A 22133-nucleotide genomic window follows, 5' to 3' on the forward strand; every position below is an offset into this window, starting at 1 on the left:
CACCTTCTTCCCCTTTTTGAAGATAGGAACAACGTTTGCTCTTCTCCAGTCTTCTGGGACTTCTCCTGTTCTCCAAGAATTTTCAAAGATTATGGGAGGGGTTCAAAAATTTCTTCTGCCATCTCCTTCAGTACTCTGGGGTGTAATTCATCTGGACCTGGAGACTTGAATTCATTTAGGTTAGCTAAGTGTTTCCTCACTATCTTTCTGTTTATAGATATCCTGGATTCTTCTATTCCCTTAATAGGACAGTGAAGAACAGTTGATGTCACATTTCCTTTCTGAGAGAAAACAGATGCAAAATAGGAATTTAAAAGTTTGGCCTTCTCAACATCCTGTCTTACCATTTCATCATTTTCATCCTGTAAAAATCCTATAGCATATTTGACTTTTCTTTTACTTTTGACATATCCCCAAAATCCTTTATTATTGCTTTTGACATCTCTTGCAAGCCTCAATTCATTGTCAGCTTTAGATAATCTGATTTGTGCCCTGCAGGTTCTGCAGACAGCAATATATTCTTCTTTAGATATGCCTCCCTCTTTCCATTTTATAAACATTTTTTTCTTCCTTTTTAGCATGTGCTTAAGTTCTGTGTTCATCCATCCTGGCTTCCTTAAATGCTTCCTATTCTTCCCTCTTTTCGGAATTGTTAACAATTGTGCTTTGAGAATTTCATTTTTCAAGATTTCCCATCCTTCCTGGACATTTTTGTCTTTAAGGATATCCAGCCATTGGATCCCTCCAATTCTCTTTCTGAATCCCTTAAAATCTGCCTTTCTGAAATCTAACCTTGACGTCTGAGTCTTCACAGGTCTTCCTCCTCTAGTTATCCAAAATTCTAAAATAGCATGGTCGCTACCTCCTAGGGTCCCAGCCACTTTTACCTCCTCAACCATTTCCTCCCTGTTTATAAGGATTAGATCCAAGGTAGCAGTTCCCCTTGTTTTCTCCCCTACCTTTTGGAAGATAAAGTTGTCAGCAAGAGAGGATAAGAATTTCCTTGACCTGTTAGTTTTGCCTGACAGAGATTCCCAACAAATGTCTGGATAGTTGAAATCTCCCATGACAACTATGTCATATTTTTTGGAGAACTTGGCCATTTGATGCATAAAGAGTTCATCCATATCTTCAGGTTGCACAGGCGGCCTGTAGTAAATGCCTACAATGGTGTCCTTTCCATTGTTCTGTCCTTGTATTCTTACCCAAACAGTTTCCACAGAACTCCCAGTCTCTGAAGCTTCAATCTCTGTGCAGATATACGCGTTTCTAACATACAATGCGACACCTCCTCCTCGTTTATCAAATCTGTTTCTTGCAAATAAGTTGTATCCTTCTAGTCTTGTATTCCAATCATGTGTATTGTCCCACCAAGTTTCAGTGATTCCAATGACATCATATTTCTTTTCCTGTGTTAGTAGTTCCAATTCTCCTTGTTTGTTGCCCATGCTTTGTGCATTAGTATAGAAACATTTTAGTTTGTGATTGGTTTCTCTTTCTCCAATATTTTTATTAATTAGATTCTTTTGTCTTTGTTCTTCCTTTCCACTTCTAATAGCAGAGTTCTCAATAGCATTTGTCAGGTGTATGGCTTTTTCTAGTCTTTTGCTTCCCTTCCCATGTTGTTCTAGTTTAAAGCTCTCCTTACAAGTGTAGCAAGACGACTTCCAAATACATGTTTTCCAGTCTTCGTAAGGTGCACCCCATCTCTAGCAAGTAGTCCATCGTAAAGGTAACTCACTCCGTGATCCAGAAATCCAAATCGTTGCTGACGGCACCATCGACGTAGCCAGTTGTTCACCTGCAGAATCTTATTCCACCGCCTTGTTCCATGGCCATCCACTGGGAGGATGGAAGAGAAGACCACCTGCGCTCCCAGTTCTTTCACTTTCTTGCCTATGTCTTCAAAGTCTCTGCAGATGGTTTCCAGTTCGTTAAATTCATTATAAAATTCTACGCTCTCACCCATTCCCCTTCCTAATTCATAAAATACTGTTCTCTCACCAATCCCCTTCCGAATTCATTTTCACATACTGTGCTCACACCCATCCCTATTGCCAATTCAATAGAACTTAAGAACATTGTGCTTTCACTCATCCCCCATCTTAATTCATTACAGCATACTGTTATCTATCCCAATTCATTATAACATCCTGTGCTTTCACCCATCCCCATCATAACATACCATCACCCATCCCCATCACAATTTGTTATAATATACCGTGCTCTCACCCATCATAATTCATTATAACATACTATACTCTTACCCATCCCAGTGCATGGTAACATACTGAGCTCTCACCCATCCCCCATCCCAATTCATGGTAACATACTGTGCTCTCACTCATCCCCCATTGTAATTCACTATAATATACCGTGCTCTCACCCATCCCCCATCCATTGTAACATACTGTGCTCTCACCCAACCCCTATCCCAGTTCATTGTAACATACTGTACTCTCACTCATCCCCACCTCAATTCATTATAGTGCTTTGAAGAAAGCACTATCATGTAATGCGAATACTGCTAACTTATTCTTTGTCTTATTATTCAGTTGATTCCCGCAATTAATGCGGCGGCCCGAACCGCAACATGCACAGACTCCGTTGAGGCGTCGTTTAGAAGCCAGCGTCCATAAGTAGTGTGCTAAGTATTTTTCGTGTCGATCGGATTTGTAGTTTTTGCGCAATTTGCGTTTGAAAAAAAATGTTCCCGTCATTGGAAGGCATTTCAATACATTTCAATGGGAAAATTTTGCCATAGGAATACATTGGGCAGTGGTGAGGCGATTCAAATGGCAGTTAAGCTCATTGATATGCGCAGGCAGACCCAGTTACTATGCCAATGCCTATGAACTTTACATGACCCCTCCAAGACACAGTTTCTTGCCAGATAATATCAGCTCTTAAAGCGAAACCCACAGCACAAATGCAAACCTAGCTTCATCCCATGACGCACGCCCCTGAGAGAGAATGTGCGCCAAAGTGGATTTAGAAGCCCAGAGCGCCAAACTGGCTCTTAAAGGGCCGACGTGCCAAAGTGATTCTTAAAGGGCCGGCGCACCAAAATGAGTCTTAAAGGGCCGGTGCGCAAAATCGAAAGCTGAGTGACCCCAGGCTCCAAATCGGAGGCTGAGCCACCCCGGCCTTCAAATCGGAGGCTGATCGACCCTGGCCTCCAAATCGGACCCAGAGTGGCCCCGCCCACCAAATCGGACCCAGAGTGGCCCCGCCCACCAAATCGGACCCTGTGGGGCCCCGCCCACCAAATCGGACCCTGAGGGGCCCCGCCCACCAAATCGGACCCTGAGGGGCCCCGCCCACCAAATCGGACCCAGAGGGGCCCCACCCACAAAATCGGACCCTGAGGGGCCCCACCCACAAAATCGGACCCTGAGGGGACCCACCCACAAAATCAGACCCTGAGGCCAAAGTGGCCCCTGAGAGGCACCCACAGTTAAAACGGATCCTGAGTTGAAAGTCTTGCAGGGGAAGCAGGCAAGTCTCTCCTAAAGGGGCAGCCCGGGCACCATTTCAAAGCACTATCTGTACTTTCTTCAGGAAATACACATCTAGTTCTTCCTATTATTATTCAGTTGATTTCCGCAATTAATGCGGCCCCAACCGCTACACGCACAGACTCCGCTGAGGCATCGTTTCGAAGCCAGCGTCCACAAGTGGTGTGCTAAGTATTTTTCGTGTCGATCGGATTTGTAGTTTTTGCACAATTTGCTTTTGAAAAAAATTTTTCCCGTCATTGGAATGCATTGTCTCAATGCATTTCAATTGGAAAATTTTGCCATAGGAATACATGGGGCAGTCATGAGGCGATTCAAATTTGAGGACCAGTTGCGGCAGTTAAGCTCATTGATATGCGCAGGCAGACCCAGTTATTATGCCAATGCCTACAAACTTTACATGACCCCACCAGGACACAGTTTCTGCCAGATAATATCAGCTCTTAAAGCGAAACCCAAAGCACAAATGCAAATCTAGCTTCATCACATGGCGCATGCCCCTGAGAGAGAATGTGCGCCAAAGTGGATTTAGAAGCCCAGTGCGCCAAACTGGCTCTTAAAGGGCCGGCGCGCCAAATCGGAGGCTGATCGACCCCGGCCTCCAAATCGGACCCTGAGGGGCCCCAGCCACAAAATCAGACCCTGAGGGATCCCGTCCACCAATTCAAGCCCTGAGGAGCCCAGGCCACCGAATTGGATCCTGAGGGGCCCCAACCACCATCAGACCCTGAGGGGCCCCACAGGCCAAAGTGGCCCCTGAGAGGCACCCACAATTAAAACGGATCCTGAGTTGAAAGTCTTGCAGGGGAAGCAGGCAAGTCTCTCTTAAAGGGGCAGCCTAGGCACCATTTCAAAGCACTATCTGTACTTCCTTCAGGAAATACACATCTAGTTATTCTGCTACTTCTTCTCCGCATTTTCTGCAATTAATGCGGCCCGAACAGCTCGGTGCAGAGACCCCGATCAGGCGGCGTTTCAAAGCCCTCAGTGGGGTCAGGTGTGCTATGTATTTTTGGAGTCGATCCGATTTGTAGTTTTTAAAAAAAATCATATTTTAAGCAAAAATTTTGCCATAGATATTAATGGCGACCTTTCCATGACCCCCAACTGACATTGATTGAAGCCACAGTGCAGGTGCAGTGACCTTCCAAAGATGGCAGCTATGCAAATGCAGCTTTCACACATGACCCGTATTAGCTAATAGAAGCTGACAGATCGCTAATTCGAGGTCTTAAAGGCGCAGCACGCCAATGGCTTCTGAAAAGCCCCACCCAGTGATGGCTAACCTTGGCACTCCAGCTGTTGTAAAACTACAACTCCCAGTATGCCCTTGCAACTTGCAGCAGTTGAGGCAGCAGTTGAGGCATGCTAGGAGTTGTAGTTCTCCAACAGCTGGAGTGCCAAGGTTCGCCATCACTGCAGTCGGACACCAAAGTGGCTTTAGATGCCCAGTGTGACTAAGTGGCCCCTGAGGCGCCAAAGTCACCCCCGAGGCAAAGTGGCAGCATGTGTCAACATGGCTAAAGTGGCTACCGAGGTGTCGAATGTGCCAAAGTGACTACCAAGTGGTCAAAGTGGCTACCAAGTGGCCAAAGTGGCTACAGAAGTGCCTAATGTGCCAAAGTGGCTACCAAGTGGCGAAAGTGGCTACCGAGGTGCCGAATGTGCCAAAGTGGCTACCGAGGTGCTGAATGTGCCAAAGTGGCTACCAAGTGGCCAAAGTGGCTACTGAGGTGCCGAATGTGCCAAAGTAGCTACCAAGTGACCAAAGTGGCTGCCGAGGTGCCAAGTGTGCTAAAGTGGCTACCAAGTGGCCGAAGTGGCTGCCGAATGTGCCAAAGTGGCTACCAAGTGGCCAAAGTGGCTACTGAGGTGCCGAATGTGCCAAAGTAGCTACCAAGTGACCAAAGTGGCTGCCGAGGTGCCGAGTGTGCTAAAGTGGCTACCAAGTGGCCGAAGTGGCTACCGAGGTGCCAAATGAGCCAAAGTGGCTACCAAGGTGCCAAATGTGCTGAAGAGGCTATCAAGTGGCCAAAGTGGCTACCAAGGTGCCGAATGTGCCAAAGTGGCTACCAAGTGGCCAAAGTGGCTACCAAGTGGCCAAAGTGGTACCGAGGTGCCGAATGTGCCAAAGTGGCTACCAAGCGGCCAAAGTGGCAACCGAGGGGCTGTGTGCACCAATGTGGCTACCAAGGATTCCTGCATGCCAAAATGGCTACCAAGGGGCCAAAGTGGCTAACAAGGGGCCCCGCACATCAAAGTGGCTACCAAGGGGCAGGGCCCTGTATGCCAGACTTGCTCCTGAGGTTCATTGGCACCAAATTGGTTTCTAAGGGGCCCTGGGAACCAGACTGGCTCCTGAGGGGGCCTGCACAACAAAGTGGGTCTTGGGCTTCACATACTAAAGTGGCCCCTGAGAGGCCTCACATTCCTGACTGGCTCCTGAATGGCCCCAACACCATAGTGGCTGTTGAGGGGCCGCACCATGCCAAAGTGGCTTGTGAGGGGCTGTACTATGCCAGTCGCTCTGCTTTTACAAACCTAAGATGATTCGCACCACAAGAATGTCCACAAAATATTTCCATGAAAACGCGATTTGCGCTTTTGTCCATTTTTATTTTTCAGGGGTACAGCTGCAATTAAATGGTTGCTATCATTACTAAGGTCCCCATCACACTGAATGAGCATCCGATCCATGACGTTTCAGCACTACCCCGCTGTGACGGCGGCAATTGCTGACTGTGACAGTGGGATACAACATCGCAGGGGGCATTCCTGAGCATGGCAGATCCCAGTCCCGGCCGTTTTCATCGCTGGGGTGTCATGCATCATACACTCCCAGCGAAGAAAATTGTTCATTGTGACCACAGCGCTTGCAACGCTGCGATGTCGGGTTGGTGACGTTGCAGCGTCGCAATCGTCAGCGGTATCATTCAGTGTGAAGGGACCTTAAGGACTTACTAGTCCACTAATTGTACAATTTTATTGAGTAAATAGGGACCACTGCACTGCTATAAGAAATGTATGTGACAAGGTTCCCTGATTTCTATAACAAATGTTAGTGGCATGATTAATAAAAATTGCCTCAAAGTAAAACCATTTTGGTGTCCATAGCAACCAGAGGTAACCTTTCATGTTTGAAACTGCTGAGGTAAAATGAAAGCTGACCTCTGATTGGTTGTCGGGGCAACTAGAGCAGTCTGTCAGGCAGTTTCACTGTGTGAGGCCTGCTCTTCCTAATCTGCTAGTCACCTTCTATTTTCTGTGTTCGGTGAATAACATAAGGCCGGCGTCACAATAGAGAGGAATACGGACGAGTGAGAGGCGTTAAAAAAACGCATTGCACACGGACCAATAATTCTCTATGGGGCAGCTCCCATCAGCCGTATTTTTCTTGCGTATATTTTACAGTCCATGCCAATTTCAGCATGCTGCGATTGTCAGCTTACTACGGCCGTAGTACGCCAATGCAAGTCTATGGGTGCGCTAAAAATACGCATTACACACGGACCACACATGTGACTTGCGAGAAATACGCACCAGGTGTCTTTTAGAAAAGCCGGCAATTCAGTGCGCTATACAGTAAAATCACACTGACAGGTTTAATAAAGTAACGAAAGACTAGATCTAGACACACATATATATATATATATATATATATATATACAGTCATGGCCAAAAGTATTGACACCCCTGCAATTCTGTCAGATAATATTCAGTTTCTTCCTGAAAATGATTGCAAACACAAATTCTTTGGTATTATTATCTTCATTTAATTTGTCTTAAATGAAAAAACGCAAAAGAGAATGAAGCAAAAAGCAAAACATTGATCATTTCACACAAAACTCCAAAAATGGGCCGGACAAAAGTATTGGCACCCTCAGCCTAATACTTGGTTGCACAACCTTTAGCCAAAATAACTGCGACCAACCGCTTCCGGTAACCATCAATGAGTTTCTTACAATGCTCTGCTGGAATTTTAGACCATTCTTCTTTGGCAAACTACTCCAGGTCCCTGATATTTGAAGGGTGCCTTCTCCAAACTGCCATTTTTAGATCTCTCCACAGGTGTTCTATGGGATTCAGGTCTGGACTCATTGATGGCCACCTTAGAAGTCTCCAGTGCTTTCTCTCAAACCATTTTCTAGTGCTTTTTGAAGTGTGTTTTGGGTTATTGTCCTGCTGGAAGACCCATGACCTCTGAGGTAGACCCAGCTTTCTCACACTGGGCCCTAATTTATGCTGCAAAATTTGTTGGTAGTCTTCTGACTTCATAATGCCATGCACACGGTCAAGCAGTCCAGTGCCAGAGGCAGCAAAGCAACCCCAAAACATCAGGGAACCTCCGCCATGTTTGACTGTAGGGACCATGTACTTTTCTTTGAATGCCTCTTTTTTCTCCTGCAAACTCTATGTTGATGCTTTTGCCCTAAAAGCTCTACTTTTGTCTCATCTGACCAAAGAACATTCTTCCCAAATGTTTTTAGGCTTTTTCAGGTAAGTTTTGGCAAACTCCAGCCTGGCTTTTTTATGTCTTGGGGTAAGAAGTGGGGTCTTCCTGGGTCTCCTACATATAGTCCCTTTTCATTCAGATGCCGATGGATAGTACAGGTTGACACCATTGTACCCTCGGACTGCAGGGCAGCTTGAACTTGTTTGGATGTTAGTCGAGGTTCTTTATCCAACATCCGCACAATCTTGCGTTGAAATCTCTTGTCAATTTTTCTTTTCCGGCCACATCTAGGGAGGTTAGCCACAGTGCCATGGGCTTTAAACTTCTTGATGACACTGCGCATGGTAGACACAGGAACATTCAGGTCTTTGGAGATGGACTTGTAGCCTTGAGATTGCTCATGCTTCCTCACAATTTGGTTTCTCAAGTCCTCAGACAGTTCTTTGGTCTTCTTTCTTTTCTCCATGCTCAATGTGGTACACACAAGGACACAAGACAGAGGTTGAGTCAACTTTAATCCATGTCAACTGGCTGCAAGTGTGATTTAGTTATTGCCAACACCTGTTAGGTGCCACAGGTAAGTTATAGGTGCTGTTAATTACACAAATTAGAGAAGCATCACATGATTTTTCGAACAGTGCCAATACTTTTGTCCACCCTCTTTGTTATGTTTGGTGTGGAATTATATCCAATTTGGCTTTAGGACAATTCTTTTTGTGTTTTTTCATTTAAGACAAATTAAATGAAGAAAATAATACCAAAGAATTTGTGTTTGCAATCATTTTCAGGAAGAAATTGAGTATTATCTGACAGAATTGCAGGGGTGTCAATACTTTTGGCCATGACTGTATATATATATATATATACACACACACTATATATGCAGTATATATATATATATATATACACACACACACACATGTCATTGAGACATATATATTTATATTTCACAGAGTTCTTCATAGCAGAATAGCCGCTAATTCAATTGCCGGCTTCTGTCAAATCATTCCCCAACCCGACATGAAATGACACATGGTTTACATACAGTAAACCATATCATTTCATGTTTTTTTTTATATGTCCCAGGCTAATAATTAGATGAGTAGTTTGTGTGCAAAATTTGGAAGGTGTAGGTGTTAATTTAAGGGGTTAATTCGTTGTAAAAAAAAAAGTGTGGGCTCCCGCTGTAATTTGTCAACCAGAGAGGTAAAACAGGTGAGTGAGGACAGATTTTAATAGCCAGGAGAGGGACCATTGTTTTTGCCCCCCCCACCAGCTACAAAAATCTGCCCCCAGACACCCCAAAAATGGCGCATCAATAAGATGTGCCAATTCTGGCACTTATCCTCTCTATTCCCATTGCCCTGTAGAGGTGGCGAATGGGTTAATATAACAAAGGGTTAATGTCACCTTTCGATTGTAAGGTGACATTAATCTGATTAATAATGGAGAGGTGTCAATAAGACAGCGATCCATTATTAACCCTATACCAAGAAAGGGTTAAAAACCACACACAGACACTTCTTTTAATGAAATAAATACACCAAGTTTTTGACAAATTTTTATTAGTCTGGTAATCCAAAATAAAACCATGACCTGCAACAAAAATAACATAAAAAATCACCAATATCATTACCTATCCGCCGTTCAGTCATGTCCCACGCTGCAATCCATCAGATGGGGTTAAATAGTTTACAATGAGGACCGGTGCTAATGCGACCAGCCTCACTGTAATTTACTACAAAATGAATTGATTCAGCTCGGCGCAGCCTCAATGGCTGCCTGTAGATGAACTAATTACCGTGGGAAAGTTTCAGACTTTTTTCCCATGGTCATTAGTAGAGTTGAGCAAAACGGGTCGAACAATTTCAAAAGTCGCCGACTTTTGGCAAAGTCGGGTTTCATGAAACGAAACCCAACCCTAGGATGAGGTCGGCCACGAGGTCGGCGACTTACGCGCCAAAGTCGCGTTTCAAAAGTTTGTTTAGCGCTCTTTTTCAGCCAATCATGATCCACGTACACTGTGGGCAACGTGATGACATAGGCAGGGGTCGCCACCATCTTTCAGAAGGGCATGCAAGTGATTGGCTTGCTTTGGTGGGCGTCACAGGGGTTATAAAAGGGCGTGCACGCCGACCGCCATCTTACTTCTGCCGATCTTAGCATAGGGAGAGGTTGCTGATTCTGTAGGGAGAGCATTAGGCAGGGAAGAAGACAAAAAAACTGCTTCTGCTGCTAGCGATTTTGCCTGTGCAACACACCAGTCACTGTGTGTGCAGTGCAAGGGGAGGCTATATTGTGGTGGATCAGCGGTGTTGGTTGTTAGGCTGCCTTCTAAGGCTTCCTGACAGCTGCATTGCTGTTTCCCCACTGCTCTGCAAACTGCTTTTTTAAAAGCAATCCCAATTTTATTTTGTCCTGCTAAGGTACTGAGTGTGCATTTATTCACACCAGACAGCGGTGTACGCTCCTCACACAGTACCGTGTAACGGCTGTTATCACAGCCACAGTGAAGCTATCTGTGTGTCACTGTGGAGGACTTGTTCCGTTCTTACAGACCTACACTCTAGGGAGATTCCTATTCTGCCCAATTCTACAATTCACTTTTTTCACACCTGTGCCATCGAGCCTGTGACATAGCGCTCTGATATTCACTGGGCCTCACACAATCCAAAAGTGTCCAGTGTCCACAAGTGTCTGCAGAAATTGAAAATCTCCCTTATCCTGTAGTCACTTTTTTCACACCTGCTGCATCGAGCCTGTGACATAGCGCTGTGATATTCAATGGGCCTCACACAATCCAAGTGTCCAGTGTCTGCAGAAATTCAAAATCTCCCTTATCCTGTAGTCACTTTTTTCACACCTGCTGCATTGAGCCTGTGACATAGCGCTCTGATATTCATTGGGCCTCACACAATCCAAAAGTGTCCAGTGTCTGCAGAAATTCAAAATCTCCCTTATCCTGTAGTCACTTTTTTCACACCTGCTGCATCGAGCCTGTGACATAGCGCTCTGATATTCATTGGGCCTCACACAATCCAAAAGTGTCCAGTGTCCACAAGTGTCTGCAGAAATTCAAAATCTCCCTTATCCTGTAGTCACTTTTTTCACACCTGTGCCATCGAGCCTGTGACGTAGCGCTGTGATATTCAGTGGGCCTCACACAATCCAAGTGTCCAGTGTCCACAAGTGTCTGCAGAAATTCAAAATCTCCCTTATCCTGTAGTCACTTTTTTCACACCTGTGCCATCGAGCCTGTGACATAGCACTGTGATATTCACTGGGCCTCACACAATCCAAGTGTCCAGTGTCCACAAGTGTCTGCAGAAATTCAAAATCTCACAGAAATTCAAAATCTCCCTTATCCTGTAGTCACTTTTTTCACACCTGTGCCATCGAGCCTGTGACATAGCGCTCTGATATTCAGTGGGCCTCACACAATCCAAAAGTGTCCAGTGTCCACTAGTGTGTTCAGAAAATCTAAATCTCCCCTGTCCTATAGACACCTTGTACCTTGTTTTACATTACTATATAGTTTGTTGGATTTTGTCTACATTTCTACCAAAAATGAGGAAGGCTGGTGGAAGAGGCCGTGGAATTGGGCAGGGGTTGGCAGCTGGTAATGATGGTGTTGGTGGTGGATCTGATGGTAGTGGCAAAAGCAAAATAGGACCAAATGCAGGAGGTGTTGAGCCTGCGTCATCGTCTGGCTCCATAAGGCTTCGAAGGCTTAGTTTTCTAGGAGTTGGCAAACCGCTTTTAACGCCAGAGCATCAGGAAAAAGTTTTGTCTTACATTGCTGACTCAGCCTCCAGCTCTATCGCCTCCTCTTCTGAAGTTGTAAAAAGTAAAAGCACTGAGTCATCATTGGAGGCTCATGTTCATGAACTACACCTTTCCTTGTGTCCTTCACCAAACCAAGATTGAAGGATGACGCAGGCCATACTACTGATTACTCCATGGAGCTGTTTTCACATACCATGCCTGGATTATCAAGTGAAATGGTGAATTACCCAGGCCAAGATGAATCTGACATGGAGTGCACTGATGCACAGCCGCTGATAGATGATTCTGCTGGTACATTCACTCAGAGCACTACATTGTCCTCGCAGTGTACAGAGCCTGATTCTGACCCTGATGAGACTCAGGTGCCCCTTCCCGCACACTATACCACCATACACGGTGACACAGAGGAAGGTGCACATGACATTGAAGAGGAGGTGATGGATGACCCAGTTGTTGACCCAGATTGGCATCCATTGGGGGAAGAGGGTGCTGCTTCCAATAGCTCAGATGAGGAGCATCCACAGCAGACATCAACATTGCAACAGCTGTTATCTGGCAGGCCCGGAGCACTCCAAAGACAGGTTCCAAAAATCAAAAGAGTTGCTGGACAGCTTGTCCAGAGGGTCAAAACATCACAGCGTGCTAGGCCGCAAAATGTCTGCCAAAGTAGGAAGAGTGCAGTGTGGCACTTTTTTGAACAAAATCCTCATGATCAGGCCAAGGTTATCTGTAAGAAGTGCGCAAAGACCTTTAGCCGAGGGAAAAATCTGAAAAATTTGAATACCAGTTGCATGCTTAGACATTTAACTAGCATGCATTTGCAAGCGTGGACACAACACCAAACCTCAAGTGCCACATGTGCAACTGATCACAAAGAAGGTAGTCTGCAACATTGTTTCCCCCACTGTAAGCCCACCGGTTAGCACAGCAGCAAATGTTGAGGTGTCGTTGCAAGGCCACAGCAGTCAGGGAATCCCACTGTTATATCAACGAAATACTGAATCTAGGCCATCAGAAAGAACACCAACTCCATCACCATCATCAACCCTCTCTCAGTCCGCCCTGTCCACCGCTACTTCTACCATATGCAGCTCTCAAGTCCAGCTCACCCTCCCAGACACTATGAGTAGGTCAAGAAAGTACTCAGTCTCTCATCCGCGTACACTGGGTTTGAATGCCCACATTGCCAAACTAATTTCGTATAAGATGATGCCCTATCGGTTGGTGGAAAGCGTAGCTTTCCGCGAACTCATGGCCTATGCAGTACCACACTATGACCTACCCAGTCGCCACTTCTCTCACAAAGCCATCCCAACCCTCCACCATCATGTGAAAGACCGCATTGTCCATGCACTCAAGCAGTCAGTGAGTGGAAAAGTGCACCTCACAACTGATGCATGGTCCAGTCGGCATGGCCAGGGCCGTTACGTGTCCATCACTGCGCACTGGGTTAATGTGGTGGATGCAGGGTCCACAGGGGACAGCGGTGGTGGGACAGTGCTGCCTAGCCCACGGTATAGGAAACAGTTGGCTGTAGGCGTTCCACCCTCCTCCTCCTCCAGAAGCGAAAGCTCGCCCACAGAGCGCAGTCGTACGAGCACTCCATCTGCAGCTGCCACTGTTGCACACGATGTGTCCCCCTATCGAGCAGCTAGTGGAAAGCGTCAGCAGGCTGTGTTGCAGATGATGTGTTTGGGCGACAGACACACCGCCGAGGTGCTGGCCGAGTACTTGAAGCGACAAACTGAGTCATGGCTGGGCAGTGTACATCTTGAGGCAGGCAAGGTAGTTAGTGATAATGGCCGTAATTTTGTGGCAGCCATAGCCCTTTCAAAACTCAGCCACATACCTTGCTTGGCTCACACCTTGAACCTGGTGGTGCAGTGCTTCCTCAAAAATTATCCAGAGTTATCAGCCCTGCTCCATATGGTGCGAAGACTGTGCGCGCACATCCGCCGGTCGCCTGTACACTCCGTTCGTATGCAGAAGCTGCAGCGATTGCTCCACCTTCCCAACCACCGCCTCATTATCGACATTGCAACAAGGTGGAACTCCACCCTGCACATGGTGGAGCGGCTGTGCGAGCAGAGGCAGGCCATAATGCATTTGTGGGAGGTTACACGGCCAGGCACTTTGAGAGCAGACATGGAGTTGACAGGTGTGCAGTGGTCGAAGCTGAAAGACCTCTGTAAAGTCCTTCAGTGTTTTGAGGAATGCACACGGCTGGTAAGCGCAGACGACGCCATCCTAAGCATGAGCATCCCACTTATGCGTCTGCTCATTAGAGTTGAGCGACTTTTGGTTTTTTAGGGTCGCGTTTCGTTTCGTGAAACCCGACTTTTCCAAAAGTCGGGTCGAGCAAGATTGTCCGATTATAGGGAAAAGTCGGGGTCGTCCCGAAACACGAAACCCAATGTAAGTCAATGGGGAATAAAAGTCGGCAGTGAGAGGAGGACAGGAAACACACCTACAGTGCCCATTTGAATGCCAAAAGCATCAATTCTTCTTACTTAAGCTTGTCAACCTTAATTAACTTCATAATACAAGTTACGCACTGAAAAATGGGGGTTATTTGGCTAAAGTTGTGGGGGGGGAGGGCTGGCTGCAGGTTTTCATGTGCCCTGGGCGAAAGAGCGCCCCTTTAACACATACCACAACTCATCATGCTCCGATACGGCAGATAAATAGCGGTATAGTACAATGAAAAATACCTCACTTTTTACATCTCATGACGAGGCCCATCTATTTCTCCATACAGAATCATTGGTCCCATATAATGTTTGAAACAGTATATGATGAGCTCCACATAATGCTACAGTATATGTTGGTCCCCATGGATGAAGCTCCACTGTCTTATGGGCCCAAATAATGCTCCAAACATAATGGGCCCCATTTCTAATGCTCTAGTGTATAATGAGCCCTGTAAATGCTGCTCCAGTGTCTGATGTCCACCTTTGGAATGTTCCAGTGTATGGTGGGCCCCATCTATCATTCTCCAGAGTATAGTGCTCCCCAAAAATTGCTGTCCCAACATTGAAAACAATCAAATAAGTCTCCTCGCTAGGGAATCCCTGTACTTGTCTGACAGGTGCTGTAGCTTGCTTAACAGCTCGCCAGCCGTTCTCACGCCCAGTATGGATTGCACGTGATTGCACAAAGGTTAGAAAGGGTACCGTATCCCTGGATAACATGTATGGATAGCGTACACATTCAAAATATATGTCTCAGGAGGCAGGCTCAGACGGTGTTAGGCCCAGTATGGATTGCACGTGATTGCACAAAGGTTAGAAAGGGTACCGTATCCCTGGATAACATGTATGGATAGCGTACACATTCAAAATATATGTCTATACAGCATGAGGCAGGCTCAGACGGTGTTAGGCCCAGTATGGATTGCACGTGATTGCACAAAGGTTAGAAAGGGTACCGTATCCCTGGATAACATGTATGGATAGCGTACACATTCAAAATATATGTCTCAGAAGGCAGGCTCAGACGGTGTTAGGCCCAGTATGGATTGCACGTGATTGCACAAAGGTTAGAAAGGGTACCGTATCCCTGGATAACATGTATGGAAAGCGTACACATTCAAAATATATGTCTATACAGCATGAGGCAGGCTCAGACGGTGTTAGGCCCAGTATGGATTGCACGTGATTGCACAAAGGTTAGAAAGGGTACCGTATCCCTGGATAACATGTATGGATAGCGTACACATTCAAAATATATGTCTATACAGCATGAGGCAGGCTCAGACGGTGTTAGGCCCAGTATGGATTGCACGTGATTGCACAAAGGTTAGAAAGGGTACCGTATCCCTGGATAACATGTATGGATAGCGTACACATTCAAAATATATGTCTATACAGCATGAGGCAGGCTCAGACGGTGTTAGGCCCAGTATGGATTGCACGTGATTGCACAAAGGTTAGAAAGGGTACCGTATCCCTGGATAACATGTATGGATAGCGTACACATTCAAAATATATGTCTCAGGAGGCAGGCTCAGACGGTGTTAGGCCCAGTATGGATTTGATGGCCCAGATTACACAGCGGAGGAGCAGGGAGAGGTAAAGATTGCAAATGCTGGGGCCCTGCCCAAGCAAGGGGGGCCCACTCGTGGGCGTCGGTACTGGCACTGGGCCCCTCATAGTACAGCGGTGTGTCTGACGGCGGGTGTGCACCACCACCATCAGAGACACTTGATTGCACTATGAGGGACCCTGTGCCAGTGCCCGCGCCCAAGAGTCGGCCTACCCACCTGTCCAGGGCAACGGCACTCGCACGGTGTCGTGCGCTTGGTGTTGACCCCGGCCATGGGGGGGGAGGCAGCACAGTTAGGGAGTTTTAGAAAGTGGCATATGTTGATGTTGGACATTCAGCTGATGCAAAAGGCGAAATAAGTGAAGTACCAGGAAGAGGTGGACCAAAGCAAGCCATTTTTCTGTCACCCTATGTGTCATCAGGGGAAGGTGGGACAAAATCCTTGGAAAACCATGCGTGGTTCATTTTAATGAAGGTTAGATCATCCACATTTTGGGTTGACAGACGGGTCCTTTTTTCTGTCAGGATTGATCCAGCTGCACTGAAGACTCTTTCCGATAGCACACTTGCAGCTGGGCAAGCGAGCTCCTGTAAGGCATATTGGGCCAATTCAGGCCAGGTGTCCAGTTTAGCGGCCCAATAGTCAAAGGGGAATGACTTGTGTGGGAGAACATCGATATGGGAGGAAAAGTAGTTTGTAACCATAGTTGACAACTGCTGTCTCCTGTCACTTTCCATCGATGCAGTATTACCAGCTGTGTGAGCGGTATTTGAAAAATCAGTCCACAACATTGTCATGAAACCCCTGTCTCCAACGCCACTTCTGCTGTGTGCACCACGAACACCTCTGCCAAGCTGCCCCCGGCCCGTACGGCTCGTGTGAGAACCATCACCGCTGCTGTGTGCTGGGAATGCCTCAAGCAACCGATTTACCAGAGTTGCTTGTTTATTAGCCAATATTAGGTCAAGGTTCTCCTGTGGCATGATGTTTTGTAATTTGCCTTTATAGCGTGGATCCAGGATGCTGGCCAACCAGTAGTCGTCATCGTTCATCATTTTGGCAATGCGGGGGTCCCTTTTTAGGATCCGCAAGGCATAATCTGACATGTGGGCCAATGTTCCTGGTGTCAATGATGCACTGCGAGTGCTGGGTGGAGGAGCACTTTCTGGCAAATCCACATCCCTCCAGTCACGCACAAACCCTGTACCAGACCTTGCCACGCCAACATTTTCACTTGCCCCACGAGATGCATGCTCCTCCCCTAAGTAATCATCCCCATCATCCTCCTCCTCCTCCTCTTCTTCCTCCACCTCGTCCAGGAGAGGTCCCTGAGCAGACAATGGCTGAATGTCATCAAGGATTCCCTCCTCCTCTTCCTCCTCATCAACATTGGCTGCAGACGCCTGCTCCTTAAGGTGCGTCAAAGTTTGCATGAGCAGACGCATAAGTGGGATGCTCATGCTTAGGATGGCGTCGTCTGCGCTTACCAGCCGTGTGCATTCCTCAAAACACTGAAGGACTTTACAAAGGTCTTTCAGCTTCGACCACTGCACGCCTGTCAACTCCATGTCTGCTCTCAAAGTGCCTGGCCGGGTATCCTCCCACAAATGCATTATGGCCTGCCTCTGCTCGCACAGCCGCTCCACCATGTGCAGGGTGGAGTTCCACCTTGTTGCAATGTCGATAATGAGGCGGTGGTTGGGAAGGTGGAGCAATCGCTGCAGCTTCTGCATACGAATGGAGTGTACAGGCGACCGGCGGATGTGCGCGCACAGTCTTCGCACCTTCTGGAGCAGGGCTGTTAACTCCGGATAATTTTTGAGGAAGCACTGCACCACCAGGTTCAAGGTGTGAGCCAAGCAAGGTATGTGGCTGAGTTTTGAAAGGGCTATGGCTGCCACAAAATTACGGCCGTTATCACTAACTACCTTGCCTGCCTCAAGATGTACACTGCCCAGCCATGACTCAGTTTGTCGCTTCAAGTACTCGGCCAGCACCTCGGCGGTGTGTCTGTCGCCCAAACACATCATCTGCAACACAGCCTGCTGAAGCTTTCCACTAGCTGCTCGATAGGGGGACAGATCGTGTGCAACAGTGGCAGCTGCAGATGGAGTGCTCGTACGACTGCGCTCTGTGGACGAGCTTTCGCTTCTGGAGGAGGAGGAGGAGGAGGAGGAGGGTCGAACGCCTACAGCCAACTGTTTCCTATACCGTGGGCTAGGCAGCACTGTCCCACCACCGCTGTCCTCTGTGGACCCTGCATCCACCACATTAACCCAGTGCGCAGTGATGGACACGTAACGGCCCTGGCCATGCCGACTGGACCATGCATCAGTTGTGAGGTGCACCTTTCCGCTCACTGACTGCTTGAGTGCATGGACAATGCGGTCTTTCACATGATGGTGGAGGGCTGGGATGGCTTTGCGAGAGAAGAAGTGGTGACTGGGTAGGTCATAGCGTGGTACTGCATAGGCCATGAGTTCGCGGAAAGCTGTGCTTTCCACCAACCGAAAGGTCATCATCTCAAACGAGATTAGTTTGGCAATGTGGGCGTTCAAACCCAGTGTACGCGGATGAGAGACTGAGTACTTTCTTGACCTACTCATAGTGTCTGGGAGGGTGAGCTGGACTTGAGAGCTGCATATGGTGGAAGTAGCGGTGGACAGGGCGGACTGAGAGAGGGTTGATGATGGTGATGGAGTTGGTGTTCTTTCTGATGGCCTAGAATCAGTCTTTCGTTGATATAACAGTGGGATTCCCTGACTGCTGTGGTCTTGCAACGACACCTCAACATTTGCTGCTGTGCTAACCAGTGCGCTTACAGTGGGGGAAACAATGTAGCGTTGCTGACTACCTTCGATGTGATCAGTTGCACATGTGGCACTTGAGGTTTGGTGTTGTGTCCACGCTTGCAAGTGCATGCTGGTTAAATGTCTAAGCATGCAACTGGTATTCAAATTTTTCAGATTTTTCCCTCGGCTAAAGGTCTTTGCGCACTTCTTACAGATAACCTTGGCCTGATCATGAGGATTTTGTTCAAAAAAGTGCCACACTGCACTCTTCCTACTTTGGCAGACATTTTGCGGCCTAGCACGCTGTGATGTTTTGACCCTCTGGACAAGCTGTCCAGCAACTCTTTTGATGTTTGGAACCTGTCTTTGGAGTGCTCCGGGCCTGCCAGATAACAGCTGTTGCGATGTCGATGTCTGCTGTGGATGCTCCTCATCTGAGCTATTGGAAGCAGCACCCTCTTCCCCCAATGGATGCCAATCTGGGTCAACAACTGGGTCATCCATCACCTCCTCTTCTATGTCATGTGCACCTTCCTCTGTGTCACCGTGTATGGTGGTATAGTGTGCGGGAAGGGGCACCTGAGTCTCATCAGGGTCAGAATCTGGCTCTGTACACTGCGAGGACAATGTAGTGCTCTGAGTGAATGTACCAGCAGAATCATCCATCAGCGGCTGTGCATCAGTGCACTCCATGTCAGATTCATCTTGGCCTGGGTAATTCACCATTTCACTTGATAATCCAGGCATGGTATGTGAAAACAGCTCCATGGAGTAATCAGTAGTATGGCCTGCGTCATCCTTCAATCTTGGTTGGGGTGAAGGACACAAGGAAAGGTGTGGTTCATGAACATGAGCCTCCAATGACGACTCAGTGCTTTTACTTTTTACAACTGAAGAAGAGGAGGCGATAGGGCTGGAGGCTGAGTCAGCAATGTAAGACAAAACTTTTTCCTGATGCTCTGGCTTTAAAAGCGGTTTGCCAACTCCTAGAAAACTAAGCGTTCGAGGCCTTATGTAGCCAGACGATGACGCAGGGTCAGCACCTCCTGCATTCGGTCCTATTTTGCTCTTGCCACTACCATCAGATCCACCACCAACACCATCATTACCAGCTGCCAACCCCCGCCCAATTCAACGGCCTCTTCCACCAGCCTTCCTCATTTTTGGTAGAAATGTAGACAAAATCCAACAAACTATATAGTAATGTAAAACAAGGTACAAGGTGTCTATAGGACAGGGGAGATTTAGAATTTCTGCACACACTTGTGGACAGTGGACACTTTTGGATTGTGTGAGGCCCACTGATATCTGAGCGCTATGTGACAGGCTCGATGGCACAGCTGTGACCAAAGTGACAAGAGGATAAGGGAGATTTTGAATCTCTGCGCACACTTTTGGACACTGGACACTTGTGGATTGTGTGAGGCCCACTGATATCTGAGCGCTATGTGACAGGCTCGATGGCACAGCTGCCTGTGACAAAAGTGACGAGAGGATAATGGAGATTTTGAATCTCTGCGCACACTTTTGGACACTGGACACTTGTGGATTGTGTGAGGCCCACTGATATCTGAGCGCTATGTGACAGGCTCGATGGCACAGCTGCCTGTGACAAAAGTGACGAGAGGATAATGGAGATTTTGAATCTCTGCGCACACTTTTGGACACTGGACACTTGTGGATTGTGTGAGGCCCACTGATATCTGAGCACTATGTGACAGGCTCGATGGCACAGCTGCCTGTGACAAAAGTGACGAGAGGATAATGGAGATTTTGAATCTCTGCGCACACTTTTGGACACTGGACACTTGTGGATTGTGTGAGGCCCACTGATATCTGAGCGCTATGTGACAGGCTCGATGGCACAGCTGCCTGTGACAAAAGTGACGAGAGGATAATGGAGATTTTGAATCTCTGCGCACACTTTTGGACACTGGACACTTGTGGATTGTGTGAGGCCCACTGATATCTGAGCGCTATGTGACAGGCTCGATGGCACAGCTGCCTGTGACAAAAGTGACGAGAGGATAATGGAGATTTTGAATCTCTGCGCACACTTTTGGACACTGGACACTTGTGGATTGTGTGAGGCCCACTGATATCTGAGCGCTATGTGACAGGCTCGATGGCACAGCTGCCTGTGACAAAAGTGACGAGAGGATAATGGAGATTTTGAATCTCTGCGCACACTTTTGGACACTGGACACTTGTGGATTGTGTGAGGCCCACTGATATCTGAGCGCTATGTGACAGGCTCGATGGCACAGCTGCCTGTGACAAAAGTGACGAGAGGATAATGGAGATTTTGAATCTCTGCGCACACTTTTGGACACTGGACACTTGTGGATTGTGTGAGGCCCACTGATATCTGAGCGCTATGTGACAGGCTCGATGGCACAGCTGTGACAAAAGTGACTAGAGGATAAGGGAGATTGGATTGCTTTTAAAAAAGCAGTTTGCGGAGCAGTGGGTAAACAGCAATGCCAGCGTGTCAGGAAGCCTTAAAAGGCAGCCCAACAACCAACACCACTGATACACCACTATATAGCCTCCCCTTGCACTGCACACACAGTGACTTGTGTGTTGTGCAGGCCAAATCGCTAGCAGCAGAAGCAGTTTTTTTGTCTTCTTCCCTGCCTAACGCTCTCCCTACAGAATCAGCAGCAACCTCTCCCTATACTAAGATCGGCAGAAGTAAGATGGCGGTCGGCGTGCACGCCCTTTTATACCCCCTGTGACGCCCACCAAAGCAAGCCAATCACTTACATGCCCTTCTGAAAGATGGTGGTGACCCGTGCCTAGGTCATCACGTTGCCCACAGTGTCCGTGGATCCTGATTGGCTGAAAAAGAGCGCAAAACAAACTTTTGAAACGCGACTTTGGAGCCGACCTCATCCTAGGGTCGGGTTTCGTTTCATGAAACCCGACTTTGCCAAAAGTCGGCGACTTTTGAATTTTTTCGACCCGTTTTGCTCAACCCTACTGCTCATACAAACTTTGACGCACCTTAAGGAGCAGGCGTCTGCAGCCAATGTTGACGAGGAGGAAGAGGTGGAGGGAATCCTTGATGACATTCAGCCATTGTCTGCTCAGGGACCTCTCCTGGACGAGTTGGAGGAAGAAGAGGAGGAGGAGGAGGATGATGATGGGGATGATTACTTAGGGGAGGAGGATGCATCTCGTGGGGCAAGTGAAAATGTTGGCGTGGCAAGGTCTGGTACAGTGTTTGTGCGTGACTGGAGGGATGTGGATTTGCCAGAAAGTGCTCCTCCAACCAGCACTCGCAGTGCATCATTGACACCGGGAACATTGGCCCACATGTCAGATTATGCCTTGCGGATCCTAAAAAGGGACCCCCGCATTGCCAAAATGATGAACGATGACGACTACTGGTTGGCCAGCATCCTGGATCCACGCTATAAAGGCAAATTACAAAACATCATGCCACAGGAGAACCTTGACCTAATATTGGCTAATAAACAAGCAACTCTGGTAAATCGGTTGCTTGAGGCATTCCCAGCACACAGCAGCGTTGATGG

This window comes from Dendrobates tinctorius, unplaced genomic scaffold (genome assembly GCF_039654945.1).
Source record: "Dendrobates tinctorius isolate UK_male_01 unplaced genomic scaffold, ASM3965494v1 ptg000122l, whole genome shotgun sequence".
Lineage (NCBI taxonomy): Eukaryota > Metazoa > Chordata > Amphibia > Anura > Dendrobatidae > Dendrobates > Dendrobates tinctorius.